The sequence below is a fragment of the Rhea pennata genome, chromosome 2 (genome assembly GCF_028389875.1).
Source record: "Rhea pennata isolate bPtePen1 chromosome 2, bPtePen1.pri, whole genome shotgun sequence".
Taxonomy (NCBI): Eukaryota; Metazoa; Chordata; class Aves; order Rheiformes; family Rheidae; genus Rhea; species Rhea pennata.
This window is the reverse complement of record NC_084664.1, coordinates 130,496,485-130,511,985: the sequence shown is the minus strand read 5'-3', so window position 1 is coordinate 130,511,985 and position 15,501 is coordinate 130,496,485. Positions and strand designations below refer to the sequence as shown.

At 37.7% G+C, this 15,501-nt stretch overlaps 1 protein-coding gene across 1 annotated transcript in view; it reads left to right on the top strand.

Annotated features, from left to right (window-relative positions):
• Positions 1 to 15,501, top strand: part of XKR4 (XK related 4) — a 219,079-nt gene that overhangs the window by 110,580 nt on the left and 92,998 nt on the right. The window lies entirely within an intron of this gene.

Sequence of the window (15,501 nt, the reverse complement as noted above, 5' to 3'; positions counted from 1 at the left end):
TGAATAGGGGAACTGCCTGAATTCGGCTGAATCTCTGTGGCAAAAGTATGAGTGAAGAAAATGCCTACACCTTTGTCTATTTAATGGGGCTTATCTAGTTTTCTCCTGGTTTTCTGAATGATGTTATTGTTTTCTGAATGATGTTAAAATTAATGCAACTAATCTATCTTCCAGCCATTTAAAATTAACTATTTACCTTAAGAAGGTAGGCATATAACTACACTAATGAGAGCATGGCTTAGAGTTTCATTTGGACTTAAACTAAATGTAATTAGACCACTGATAAGAAAGTATGTGTACCACAGAAACTAAAGAAAATGCTTTTGTTGTCCATCCACTGTTCATATCAATAACCTAACAAACTTATTAAATGTCTCTACCTGTGGTCCATAGCTCCTCAGATCATACCTGAACAGTCTGAATACATTACCCTTGATCCCAGCACTATGACAAACTGGCTCTTGAGGCTATTTTTCAGTGCAAGCTGCCTAATGTTGACCTGACTAAATATAGTAAGAGGAGCCAGAGTCTGGCTGGGAGTTGCCAGGTCTGAAGAGGAATATTCAGACCTGGGATTCTGATCTCTAGTCCCTGCTCTGAGTTTCAAGAGACTAGTATACATGAAAATATACATTGCTAAGTTCTTAGCAATTTTAAAATGAAAATCTTATTCTTTGCTGCCTGCTCAGAGAGAATAACTGAATGGTACACCTTTGAAATGTGCACAAAATATTGAGCAGTAAAATCTTATTGTGATGGCTTGGAATAAGCTGAATTTCAACTTTTTGCAGAACAGAATATGAAATATACTTTTTCTGTACAAGCACTTTCTAATTAGAATACAGTTTAATGGAAAATATAGGCATATCAAGTGCATTTCTCAACCGGACAAGCTGTGTTCCTCAAGTCAACCGCATGTTAAAAATGAGGCATTGTGACTGCTGCAGTTTGTAAAAAAAGATGAGACCTGGGTTCAATATAAGATCAATATCTTTACTTACATGTTAGGGGGAAACAGTTCTTGGATGTAAACTTGGGGCATTTCATCTAAGTACTCAGTGAAATTCTTTTTTGCTTCTGTTATTTAGGAGGTCAAATTAGGTGAGGACAGTGATCTCCTCAGGCTGTAAAATATATGTCTATAATAAGGCTAACAAGTAGTCAGTGTCTTTTAAGGACTGGTAAATTCTAGGCTTTATTTTTAAATTATATTAATATCACTAGCCACATTTAAAATGTGATGGCTGTAGGGCCTATTAAATGTATAAATTAAAGTGAAATGGTACCTGGCACATCATAATATCTAGAAATCATCCCTTCAGTTTGTGTACAGGAACGTGCACTTACTGCTGCAAATTTCACATTGTGAAATCAGGCTTCACCTTGTGAAGCAGGTGTGCAGAGTATCCAGGGAAAAAGAGAGGCTGGTTCAGATTTCTCTCAAGAAAGGTAAAGAGCCGACAAAGGCAAAGGCTTCAACGCATGTGGAGAGAGATAACAAGGGTGTAGTCTGAACACTCCTGAGGGAAGAGTTGAAGAGAAACAAGCCCAGAGGGAAAGGGAGAACAGATGAGTTTGCTGGTGCTCCCCAGTATCTATAGCCCTCCCTTTATGCTTGGTATATTTAGACTTTACAAGATGGGTGGATGGAAGAGCTGACAGAGATATGTGTGTACTCAAAATCCTATTGCCTTCTTAAGAGATGTGTGCAGATAAAAAAGGCAGGGTTTGTTTTCTTTAGAAACAAAAACATGTATTCTTTGAAATGCATGCGTAAATAATGAGTAATTCTAATTACTTTATGCATACAGATGGACATTACTATACATGATTCAGCTTTGCAGTGCTTCAGCGGGGATGTTTTCTTTGTCTTGAAGATACTGTCACTGCATATTATGTGGCCAGTGAGGTGCTGTAACTTAAGTCAGAAACAGAATATGATTAAGCTAGGGTGAAACTTTGCAGAGGAGAGAGAAATCAACCTTCATTTAAAGCAATTCCAGAATTTCCATGAGACTCTTGGTTATATAACTATTGAACTGCCTGAGATTTCATCTATAAAGTGAAGCCTAGTCATTATGTATTACGAAATCTCATGCATCCACTTTATTTATTCTCTGATATATATTCCTGAATCACTGAAACAGTCAGCAGTAGGGAACAGACAGTTAAAGGGAGAATTGCAGTACTAAAGAAAATATAGTGATTACTCATTCCAGAAAAATATTTTTATTCCTTGATATATTTGTATTAGATAGTACAAATACATTTAACTTTTAGGAGAATCTCATAGCTGAACACTACATTTCCAAGATGTTCTATGAGATTAATCTTTCTTCCAAAACTGTTTACAGTTTTATAGGTGAACTGTGAACCATCATCTCTGGATCTGTTCATAAACTGCTTTAGGCACTTACTTCAATATCTCTCAAATGCCTCATATTTTGAGGGCTGTTGCTCATTTCAGCTCTTAAGTTGCCCATGTTCCACCAGACCTAGTATCCCTTTATTTTGCTGTTTTTGGAAACTTCACGCCATAACTAAAAGATGTCAAAGATCCATACAGAAAAAGCTATATATATAGAACAAATAGATTCTCCAGTTCTTCTTGTTTCCTGTGTGCTCTTTTATATCCTTTGTTTGCAACTTTATCACACAGGGCCTAGACTGCAGGAGGGATGTGCTCAGTCCTGTGCCCTACAGCCTCATTCCTGGTCACTTGGACCTGCGGTGCATGTAGGGGCTGTCCCCATCCTGCCCTGGACTCAGCCTCAGCCTCAGCCTGACATGCAGCCAAGGTGCACAACCAGAGCTGTGGGCTGGAAAGTGCTCTGGGCTCAGAGTTCAGCTGGACTTATGGTGTCCTAGATTAACATTTTTGACATGAGGTTTTAATACTTGTCACTAGAGATTTTTGTCTGAAGTTAAGTGCTTTTCCCAATGTCTACTGCTGTCATTTTATTTTTAGCATGTGCACAACTGGCCAAATCAAACCATGACAATCTTGGCAGTGCGATTCAGGGTGTTTAGAGCCTCCCTGGCTAAGCAGATCGTCCTCTGTGCAGTTAGTCATAACCTGCATCTGGTCACAAAAATGATACTGATGATTGTGAAAACCCAGCTGTGGGTATTGACTGCATATTGGCCACGGCCATCAACAATTCAGGAGGAACTAGAGGTAATGGACTGTTATCTGAATGATAGACTTTCAACACAAAAGCAGATTGGGACCAATTCTTTCTGCTGGCAAGATGCAGCTATGCCACTAAGAAGTTATGGCATAGCTAAACCTGTCATGGAGGATTTGGGGATCTGGGTCACCTGGAAGGAGGGAGATGTTGAAAAAAGCTACAGTAGGAATTTTGTTATGTGTTGAGCCTAGAGCCAGGAAATTTTCCTGAGTTGCTCAGTGGTAACAGCACACTGTTAGGATCTGTGTCACATAGTCTCTGAGCAGCATGACTGTGTAGAGCTGCTCATTGAGCGTAATACAAGTGGACCTTGATGGGTATTCTGATGGCAAACAGCAGACAGGGCAAATATCAGAGGAATGTGAGTGTTAGATTCCTGGGCAGATTAGTAAACTTGACACGTGAAGCATTTCTGTGCTTGATTTTGGCAGTCAATTTTGTCAAGCGGTCATAGAAAGTCAGCCTTATCGAGTCTAATGTTAAGATGCACTGTCTGCGCATTGCAGACCAGCTGGTGGCCTGACAGGGGAGCAGCTGTCCACCAAGTCTGAGTGGGAAGATGATTTGGAAGTGAAAAACTCACACCTGTTTTTAAAGCATATATAACAGAATGCGTACCATTTATGGCTGTACGGCGTATAGCTGCTAAGTCAGATTCAAAATGGCAATAAGTTCACAAAGACCTGAGAACAAGGACCTAAAATTAGTGCCTGAGAAGAGATCATCAACTTATATAAGCCTATAGAATAGAGTTTCAGGTGGATCACAGTGGTAAAAGTTATAAACAACAGGTACAGGTACTCAACCCTAAGACAACTGAGTTGAAATTTCTAAGAACCAGCTTTGTGGATTAGTGCATTCAAAAACAGAAGTGTTTAAAGTTTTTCACAGTGTAATGAACAAAGTAGGGAATATTCGAGTTTCCTAAGCAGATTGCTCAGCCACCTCAATTTATTTGACAAAGGCATTTCACATCCAAAGTTGCACTTGTAGCTCAGGTTCCTACTCTCAAGTGAGAGATTGTAGGAATGTGGGTTTAGCAATTACACATCCAGCATTGGTGGTGAAGGTGGAAATGGAGAGCAACTAGAAAACTTGCTACCCAGCCTTCTTAGCAATCATTAAAGTGTCAATTCTCACTATTTTTTCATAGCTGCAGGCAGGAATGTTACTGCTAATTTTCAGCTCCCTGCTAATGCTTATATTAAGACTCTAGAGAGACTTCTTTGGGTTTTTTAACGCCTGAGTTGTCATTTGACAACTTGTGAAGTAGCAGATGAATACTGGTGGGATTGAGAACTAGCTGTTGTCCAAGGGTAAATATGTGTTGCAGGGAAAATTCACAACAAAAATAGGCTGTATTGATCGGGGAATGAGAATACTAGAAATAGAAATGCAGCAGGCAACCTTGTTCTAAAGGTATGAAGACCAGAACAGGTTCCCCTGCCTTGCTGATGTACTTGGAAGTTCTTGATGTGCCCTTGAAAGAGCAGTATGCTTAAGAGGCAAGGGTCCAGGCTGGGGAATGTAACAGCTTAAACATAAGCAAGGATAGGTTTTAAAACCCTGGATTCTCACTAGATATAACTTGCAACATGGATGTCACAGCGATATGCAAGAGTCAGACTGAGGGAAGCAAATCTCTAGTTTTTCCAAATAGCTATTTTGAGCATGGGTTACCAGTGTGAGGAGATCACAAGATTTTGTGCCCGTGATGAAAACTGTCTCTGTTCCACTCTTAAAAAGTTCTCCATTATAAGAAAGAATGATTTGCTGAACCAGTGGCAAACAACATGTAATGATACAGGCTAACAATGCCATGAAACTAGCTAATTTCTGCATGGTTTAAATGTGAAGATCTTCAGCTGATGCTGCAACTAGGACAGTGCTCATACAAATTCCAATGCACTTTGGATAAATTCATAAATGAGAGCTAGAGCTGGTCAAAACTTTTCAGGTTGTGCCGAATAATGCAAGCAATTTGCATGTGTTTATTTCCTGTCATGTAGTAACACTATATGATTTTTTTAATTTAAGAGACACAAATCTTATTTTTGTTGAAAACAGTACAAATCCACTATATGAATTTGTGTGAACAGCTTAAAACTTGAGAACCTCAAGATTTTAAGAAAATGCAAATCAGTGTCTTTCTCCTAATATTAATGGCTCTCTATTTTACCACATGAATGTTGTTAAGCAGTTCTAAATTGGAAGCTGAAAGATGTTCTGCACATAAATCTAGAGATTTCCCTTGCTTTTCTAAAAAAAAAAAAAAAAAAAAAAAGAGAGAGAGATTTAAAAAAATGTTAAACATCTAAATGAAGGAGTCCTCGGAAGGACTGTGCTTGGGTTTCTGCGCTTTGGAATTCTAGAAACAAATCCAATAGATTCCTGGAGAATTTGAGTCAAGCATTACCTTTTCTTAGGCAGAGAGGAAGATGTTTTTAACTGCCTCTTGTGACATTCGCATTCTTCTTTCTCCACTGAAACTTAAGAATGCAGAGGTGAGACATTGAACTAAAAGACACAGTTCATTTTATTTAAGTGAAGGCACAGATCGTTTAGTCATTACTGCCTTCCAAAATAATTTATGAATAACTAAGTAGAATCCAAACAGAGAATGATACCTTTTAAAAAAGAACTTGTTTTGAATTGTTATAAGTAATTTCCTTTTTATTCCTTTTCTGAATGAAGTCACACTTACTTACCCCAGAGCTGAACATAGGCTCCAAGCTCAAATTTTTAAGAGCACCAGGGAGAAACTGAGAAACTTAGGCTAACACTATATCTTTCTGTGATCTGTGGTGCATGATTCCAGTGCTTCTTGGCTCATCACTGCATGTTAAAAATAGAAGTACTGTTCTAAAGCAAGCTGGCTTGTAAATTTGACTGAAATACCCACTTGGCATCCTATTTTCCTGGTGGTGATTGTGTGGAATATAGTCCCCTTTGGTCTCCTTCTCAGCTCCAAATGCTCCCTTGCAGGTTAGTATGACAGCTGCAAAAACAGATGCCAAACTCTGTATGAAGCTGTATTTTTCTGTGTATAACCCGTAAGTGGTCTGTGTTAAACAAAGCAACTCTGCTGCAACATGCCCAGGCCGTTTCCTCTGCAACCCAGCAGTAAAAGGAAGTCATTCGCATGCATGGATGAGATGATAGGAAGTTCATCTCTTTAGTATTGTTATCTCTGTTTCTGATACTGCAGCAGGTACTTTCTCTTCCCCAATAACTTCTTGTCTCTGCCTCACATTTTGTTTGGATTATGAAAGTAAGCATCAATACTTAACCAGTACTTAACTGCCTCATGATTGACTTTTTGGAAGGGAAGCTGATACACACAAAATATTATTTTTCAGCAAGTATTATGCTCTTCAGTCGGCTCCCTGAAGATCTATGCATTAGCAGCATTTAAGAATTTGTAAACATGACAGGGCTGGAGTGGAATCAACATTCGTGCCATGGGAGAAACATTTCTGCTAACTTCGTTTCATAATTTTTGAGGGTTTAATGTATGAAGGGATATTTTTCTTACTGTATGTACAGGAGGTACCAATTATGGTAAATAGGAGGAACATAGCAGCATATCACAGTTAAACTGAACTTGCTGAAGTTTTCCTATCTTCATTACTTAAAACATCACTATTTTATGTTACTTTTTAAGCATACAAAAGTGCTTATAATTTCTGCATATTGTTATTTAAAATTTTCCCTCTAAGCAGATTAAACCTGTTTTTTTCAAAGAAAAGAATATTTTCTATTAACTAATCGTTTTCAGCAGCTGTTCGCAGATTAAGTATTTCCAGGCTTTTTTCTTTTTGAAATATAAATTAGCCATCTTCTAGAACAGTGTTCCTAAGCTTTTCATCCTAGCAGCATCTTAATCAATTTTTATGATCTTTTTTCCACTTACTGGAAATGTAAGAGTAAAAAATATATCCATAGTAGCAAGAAGCATATATAAACTTATTTTCATGCATCTGTTTGGAGAGGTTAGCAGATTATGTGACTTAGAATGGCTAGTGTATGTGTGCAGAATTGGAAAATAGCATTCTCTTTTCTTTATAATATAATAAAATGTACAATACTTCATGCCACCGTAGTTTTTTTTTCGCTGTCCTTGTGGGTTTCTGACCCTAAATCACTATTAAAGTATCCTGTGCATCAAATTGTACTTGAATATCAAGAGAAAAATCACATCATGCATAAACTAACTAAAATGAAGAACATTTTGAATTTAGACATTTTGCAGTATTCTTGGTAAGCTGTCTTACTGAGTAACGCTTTGGAGGCGTAGGTAGGCACGCTTGCAAAATTACGTTCACTACAAAATGAGAAGCATGAGCTCATCATAAATAAGCTCTAGAGTCTACTGAGAGATGACTGTAGAAGAGACAGCGATTGAAGAAGTACTCTCTGTTTTAGGGGCAAATAATCTGCCTATGTGACTAGGCAGGGAGAAAATCGTACATTCGTTTTGATATTTGCTTAGACCGGTTGGACGAAATTTAAGGAAAGAGTTGAGCTGATTAGTTTAATTTTAAGCCCAATATAATTTCATCATGGCCTCTTTTTTCTGTCTTGGAGCATGGGCAGAAACAATCTTACCTCTGTCCACTATATGTCTTCTGAACACATCTACAAAAATCTTCCAAGCTGTTGAAGCATACTTGATGAAGTAAATCTTGGTGTTTCTGCATCCATTCTAAACTATACCACACTGCTTAGTCATAGTACTCAGTTTGATTATAGCACCCTTTATCTGACATCATGAAATAAATTCTGCAGCATACAGCTGTACAGGTCTTGACGAAAGTTGGGAATCTCCCTTATCTCCAGTGTGGCTCCTGAGACATATTACACTTTTCTGGAACATCAAAGTTTATTCCAAGTATCTCCATGAGTATAACATGGCTACTAAGACCTATTATCCATCACTTATGCATAAAAATTCTTACTCGTATACATGAGCATTACTCGTTTATGTTTAGCGGCATTGTGGCCATTGAATGTGCCTTTTTAATCTTCAGCTTCCCTGTTTATAAAACAATATTAATGATATGTATCCACTTCAGAGGCCAAAGTACAAATCCATACTGCTATATTTCTGCAGAGTATTATTAAGATGACCATCTGGCAAAGGACAGATTTTGGCTTGCAGCCCTTTGTTCTTTCATCTAGGCCTTCTGCTACTATTTTTTAATATCTCTTGAGTTCCAGACAAGTCTGCAAGTCCAGCAAACCTTTCAACACCTCTGAAAGCTTGGGATAAGCTAAAGACTTCACAGCAACTCTCAGCACACAGGGGAAATGGGGAACAAGAATCCCAAATTCTCTTAAATAGCAAAGATTTTGTTCCTGCTATACCCAAATATTCCCGCAGGAGTGAATGACAGTTCATGGATAATTGAGTCTGGTTCCTGCAAACGTAGCCAACCATGTAATAGATGTAATAGTCCAGAAGAGACCACAAGAAAATCCAGTCTGTCTTTGCTATGCCAGCTGTGGCAAAATGCTTTTCTTCCCAGCATTCATGTGTGTAAGGCAAGAACCTCCCAGGATTACAGAGTGTCACAGCAGGAGAGCATGACGCTGATGTCCTGGATCCCTACATCACTATGGGCTTTGCTAAAGGACCATTCCCAGGAAATAGGCTGTGATTGTAATAAAGGAGGAGGCAGTTTCTTCAACCTTCATTCCTCCTTAAAGAATAATTGCCCACAGCCTGACCTTTATTTCCTCTTCTACTCAAATCTAGTTACATGTGGATTGCTCCTGAGCACACAGCCAAGTCACACAAACCAAAAAAGTGAGAGTTTTCTCAGTTCTTCCAGGTAACTTGTACTTCCTGTCCCAAATCCCCAACATCCTACCTTGGTCATGGTTGATATTTTAGTTTTCAAAGGATAATTTTATGTATGTAGAGGAGAGGGGAAAAGAGTAAAGTCCTTTCTCCATTAATTCTTGCAGACAACCAGTCAAAGCCCTGAGTCAGGGGAAGTCAGGCCTGAGGAGTAATTTCAGAGAAGCTTGATTATGACTTTGCATTAGTGCCTGTCATAGACGATGATGCATACACTCCTACTGCAACACTTTTTGTAAGTGAGAACTAGACGTAAAAGGAGATGAGGTGTTCAAAGACGGAGCAGTGGAATAAATTGAAGATAACCAGCAGGACTAGCCAATGTTCATTCAGGAGTTCCAGGGAAGTTCAAGAGGGAAGTGGTTGAGCTGAACTGCTAATAAAAATTTAGCCTCGTATTAGAATCAGCTACTCAGCTACAGCCCTGGAGTATAACAAATACTATCCTTACCTTGTAAAATTTATTAGGTATGATCCTGAGGAACATAAAGCACTCACCCTTAAATTAGAAACAGGAACATTAGTTGAAAAAGCAAGATAACGGCTATAAAACATTGAACTAAGCATGATACAATAGGCGCAAATTAGTCCAGCTTCTGTGAAGGAAAAATCTATTCTTTCTGATCTCATAGAATTTAAATCTGTCATTAAAACAGCAGATAACATTTTGTAAGCCAGTTCATTATCTAGACTTTCAAAATGCCTTTGTCAAAAGTCCCTAACAGGATGCCATGTCTAGCATTTGTCAAAGTAGGAGTCTGTCTAGGGCAGGAGGCCATTCGGAGCAGCAGATGATTTACTTTGTCTGTGACAAAAAGACAAGCTAGATTAACTGTTCCAGTAAAAGGTGCATCCCTTTGCAGTTCTGCTCCTGCTCCTCTTTCCAACCCCTGGCAGTGTGTGAGACACTTAAAAACAGCTGGCTGCTGCTACACAGGCTGCTGCACCCGGTACCTTTGGGCCTGGCTGGAGTCTGTGGAGAAGCATCCCTACTTTCTCTGAATGGGCCGAGGGTAAGTATTCCCAGAGGAATAAGCAACAAGGAGCCCTCGGAAAGGGCGTGCAGAAAATGCACCAATGGAAGCCTCTCACATAATCACCTGAACCTTCATATGTCCTGAAACCTGAATTAACCTTTTTCTGATTTCCTTCCTCACCTGCAGACCTTTAAACCTCCCCTAACTCAATTCTTTTCAGACTCCTTAGGAACACCCTCTGCCCTAACAACAGAATTGCACCAAGCGACTGCACCATTTAACCGCACTTGGTGCAGTTAGTACTCCAAGAACAAGGACAAATTCAGCTATGCCTCTGTGATCTTGAGATGGCTTTGTCAGAGGTAATTAAGAAAATTAAGCATTCCAGGTAGGTAGGCCTAAAATAAAACAATGTTCTAGACTATAAACTGGCAGAGGAAAACAAATGGTCAGCTATGGTCAGTATGGAAGTAGGTTAATTACTTTTTTCTCCAGGGCTTTGTACAAGAACTGATGTTCCACATATGCAGTAATGAGCTAAGAGTGAAATGAGGAGAGATAAGATCTGAAGATGAGTAAGTGTATTTAGATCGATCACAAGCTAAAAAGACAGTGAAACTCTCTCTGTTCTTTTTTAACTTATCAGAGAGAGACCCAAAATACAAGAAAAATGGAACTAATACATAGAGTTGAGAATTACTGAGAGAGATTGCATTTTGTAATTTTTCTCCAGTATGAATATATTACTTTAACTTAAATCTGCAGTGGATTCTCAAATGAGATCATCTCATGGATGATGGAATGGAAACAGCTGTCACCTTCAAAGACCCTGTGTCTCATCTTCAAGAAGTCAAAAATCTTGTTTTACCAATGCAGAGTTAGAGTTGAAAGCTAAAAAGCTTCAAGAGGTCAGTATGTGTGAGCAGCTGTCTGCCAAGCTGGCATAGAAAGCCCTCCAGAACTGAGCCTTCTTCTTCCCAAAATATGAAGAATTAAATATGTGCACACTGTGGTTTTGATTTTACCCTCCTGAAAAGCTTGTTCATTAAAGGGACTATCTTCAGTCCTTGTCTCCTGCTCTCGTCGTCCCAGAGGGAGCAAGAATACAAAATGCTGAGTCTATTGCAGAGTCAAGGATGTGTCAGGATGATCACAGATGATCTGTAGAAGCTGCTACTTGAATCTTTGCCTGACACGATGTTGACTTTGGATAAAGGCAGGATGACATGAAGACTGAAACCGAAGGCAGGGTGCACTCTGTGACACCAGGCAGTAATGAGTTTAGTTAGCTGGTTAAATGCAGTACTTAACTGGAAGACTTGTGGCAGGTGAAATTCATCACAGTTCTGTACAAAACAACACGTTTTGGAGGATAGAGTTGTACCTGCTCACTCAAATGTGTGGGTTCTTCATTTTTTAGCAGATAACACAGAAGCTTTTGCAGCTCATTGACAAAGTGCTTCAACCTTCAAGATTTAACACAAGTCAAGAGAACTAACTTGTCTGTATGTATGGATTTTACTCTAAAGTATGAAGGGTTTATTACTGGATTCTGGTGAAGGCAGATAGATTAGACAGTCTAACCAGCATGACAGTCCTCTGTATGCTGGGAACAGCTAGGAACTCCAGCAGTTTAAATATTTGTTTCATGCAAAGAAATGAAACAAGAAACCAAAATGCACATAAGTGAAGTGAATATCCGTGCTCATAATTCCAGAACAAACAATGTTTTAATAAAATTTGGTTCAGTTATAATTATTTCCACATAACTTTTCTATCTGGAACATGCAGGGCAAATGAAAGTTTTGACAAAAAATAAACACTAACAAATTATTAAAATTAATGGAATCTCTTTCAAAATATTTTTCCTGAGAAAATGCAGCTAGAATTACAGTCAAAAAAGAGTTTAAGAAATTGATGATTTATGGAAGCAATCTGAATTGTAAAACCAATTGCTAGTGCCACTATAACATAAGGTCACAAAAGAGCATATCTGTAATAGACACATGCAAAAAGTAGCAGGATTTCTCATACTCTTCTGATAAATCAAACATGGAAAATTGACTCCAATTTGGGGAGCTGAAATAGTTGAACCCCAGAATAATGACTGTTGGAAATATGAACCTGAAATTTTAAATAATCAAGGCAGCTACCTTTGCTGTATATCCTTACTTACAAGTGAAGCGTCTAATCTCCAGGGTTATAATAAGACAAAATAGAGGTATGCAAATTCTAACAATAATTTTACAACTGCTACCTGAATTTTCAGTCTCACTGCATATTGCTTGGAGGAGGGTAAGAAGTCAAAGGAACACTATTCCAGTAATGCCATCAATCCACTGCCTTTATGACTGAAATATTTCAGTTATAAATTGAAAAATATTTAAGTCATTCCTTTGAACTATCCATTTTAGATTCTTTATATCCATCTAAACTGTTTGGCTTCTATGTGGATTGAAAAACTAATTAGATAAACTATGGAGAAATCACGTCACTGTAATCCTATCTGAATGAAAATTCAGTTAATAGTGGTTACAAACTAGGAACACATGCATTAAAGGTCACAAATTGATTCCTCATTGAAATAAAAAGATTCTAGATGAATGCTAACAGTTTCCAAAATAGAATTTTAGTTTAAATTTGGCTTAGTAATGTCCTTTTAGGTCCTTGGGGTACATAAAGTGTGAAGAGATGAAGACAAGCTGGAAGTCATGGGAAATAATTCAGGAATATAAAATTAAGTGTAAAATAGGAGAGAAGTTTGGAGATTTGGGATGTAATTCTACTTTCACTCTGCTTTATGCAAGTGAAGGTCAAGTGCTGTGGAATTGCACTGATATGAGTGGAATTGTTCCTGATTTGTCTTCATATAGTGAAGTAGGACAATGAGATTTTGACCTTTTATCTATAACTCTGTGCGCGTGCGCACACGTGCGCGTGTGTGTGTGTACCTGTGTCCGTATTTTTCAAATAGAAGCACTTGAGCAAAATCAATTCAAATGAGCTTCTACAGCTCTTGATGATTTCAGTTTTGTGTGTTTGACTCTTGCAGAAATTTAAGGCTACTTTACCTCTGAAAGACAGCAGCCTTATAGGGTAGTAACCATATACATCTTAACTTCAGTATAAGGCTGTAGCTGCTTCAAACCACTGATAAATCTACTCAATAATCCATTTATGTGGCTGACTTCTCTTAATTTTTCTGGGTGATTCTGTTTTAGAAAAGCCTTACTGTCCTTGTTTCTGAACCTTCTTTGGATATGATCTTGAGAAAAAAAATAATAAAAATAACAATAAGCTAGAAAAATACTAAGTTCAGAGAAAAGTGTGAGGAGGAGGCTATTCAAATTAATGAATGATTTTTAAATGGGTCTTTTAAAATACAGAAAGAACTATACATCTTCCAAATCCATTCACTCCAAGTGCACAGTAACAGATATTTAAGCATCCTGTCCCCTTCTGTGTCAGATGTGGTAATTTAACTATCAAAAGCCCTTGACTACCATGATATTGCTTTCAGCTATTAATGCACAGTCATTGCTGCAACGTACAATTAAAGGATGTAATTATTCTGTATGTAGTTATATTCTTTATGGCAAAAAGTTTTTAAAGGAAAATCCATTTCTCAAGATTTCATTACATTTATGACATTCTAAGACAACTGATTTAGTTCATGCATGCTACAGCGCTCAAGTCAGTCCACCTTTGTTTTTGTTCAGTTTAGGCCTTGTAAAAGCAGTTTTTCAAAATCTCTCTTACTCATACTTTCATGGAAGATATAATTGATTAAATTTTTCAAAATCTTTAAAAGGAATTATATTTAGCTTTGCTTCCTTTCTGGATACCATGTCATGACATCAACTATTAATACAAAATTACAAAAAAGCAGAGAATGTGTGTGCATGTGTGTGTGTATGTATGCATGTATATATAGAGAGAGAATATTTTACATATTCTGTATATGTACCATAGGAGGCTTGCTACCACTACTTCAATGTTCATATTACTGTTGGAGGAAGGAATATGGTAAATATTTACAATCTGGCTAATATCTGCATAACTCTGATTTTAGAACTGTAGCTTATAATTCTCTCTAAAACTATCAGGTCAGTTTTGTGTAATATTCCTATATTTTTCTGCAGAAAGAAGTGGAATGTGTATTGTTCTATATAAATGTTACAAATATTTGTTTCTTAACCTATATGCTATTGTAAAATTAAGAACAAAAGCCTAAAAAGATATTCAGCAGGCTAGCATACAAAATCTCAGGATCTGATTTGGATCCAAGCTGTAACTAATCCTTTTTGAATACATAGGACTTTTGTATATGTGTGTGTGTGTGTGTGTTAACAATTGATTTTATTGGGAAGAGGCCAAATTTGCTTGCTTCAGCCAAGGGCTATGGTAGTTTTGGATGAATGAAACGAATGCATGCATAAAGGAAGTCTTATACTGTTCATAGCTAATGAATTTCTCTGGTGCAAATTCAATATTAAGTGCAGATTGCAGCTGGAATGGTTCTTGGGGGAATTCAGGAGGATATTGCATCTTATGGGTGATGCTAATTTAAAAGAATGGCTGGCCAGGATGCATTTAATAACCTTTGGAAACTGTGATATAAAAGAGGTGGCTGGGGAGAAAATAGTGCCTGATGTAATGCAAATTGAAGGTAGCAGTCTTCATTAGGAAGTACATGTAATTGCTGTGACTTTTATGGAATGCACATAGTATTATTATTTCCTGAAATGTGAGAGGAACCACGTAATTTTGATTTATAGCCAGCATCTACTACGAAACAATTATTTTCCTAGACAAAAGCTGAACTGGTATGGTCCTTACTTGCATCCAGCCATTTCAGAAGAACTGGAATAAGTGCTGTGCTAACTTATTGATTTAATAGAGTAGAAAATGAAGCTTAAAATGATTTTAAAATAGAGGAACAAGGTGGGTAAAAGACTGCAATCTTCCTTGCTGCCGGAACAGTATTTTGTCTCATTTAACATATAAATACACTTGCCTGTATAAAGTTAGCTATCAAACACGTACACATACATTCTGCAAGTGTGTGTCTGTGTGTGTGCGTGTGTGTGTGTGCATGTGTGTGCATGAGGTAACAATATATGTGAGAGACAGAGAAGCAACTCTAACACAAAAAAAAAGCAAAAATTTATTACTTACTTACATTCTTTTCCTCTTTTAAAATTGCCAGCTTTTCCTTTGCCATTCTAGATGCTTCTAGATGGCTGGTGTTTTGGGGAAAGAGTAGGAGAGGAAAGAGGGGCCTCTGGGGGAAGGGTTGGTGTTGACAACTCGTTAATGAAATTTCAGCATTAAAACACATTAAGGACTTCTGTGAAATAATTTCTGATTTTTTTCTGAAGAAAAAAGTTCCCCTTAACCTGACATTTTAAATATAATTTCTTTCACTTATATAGCACCTGCCATCCCAGGGAGCCAGCACTTTGCAGAT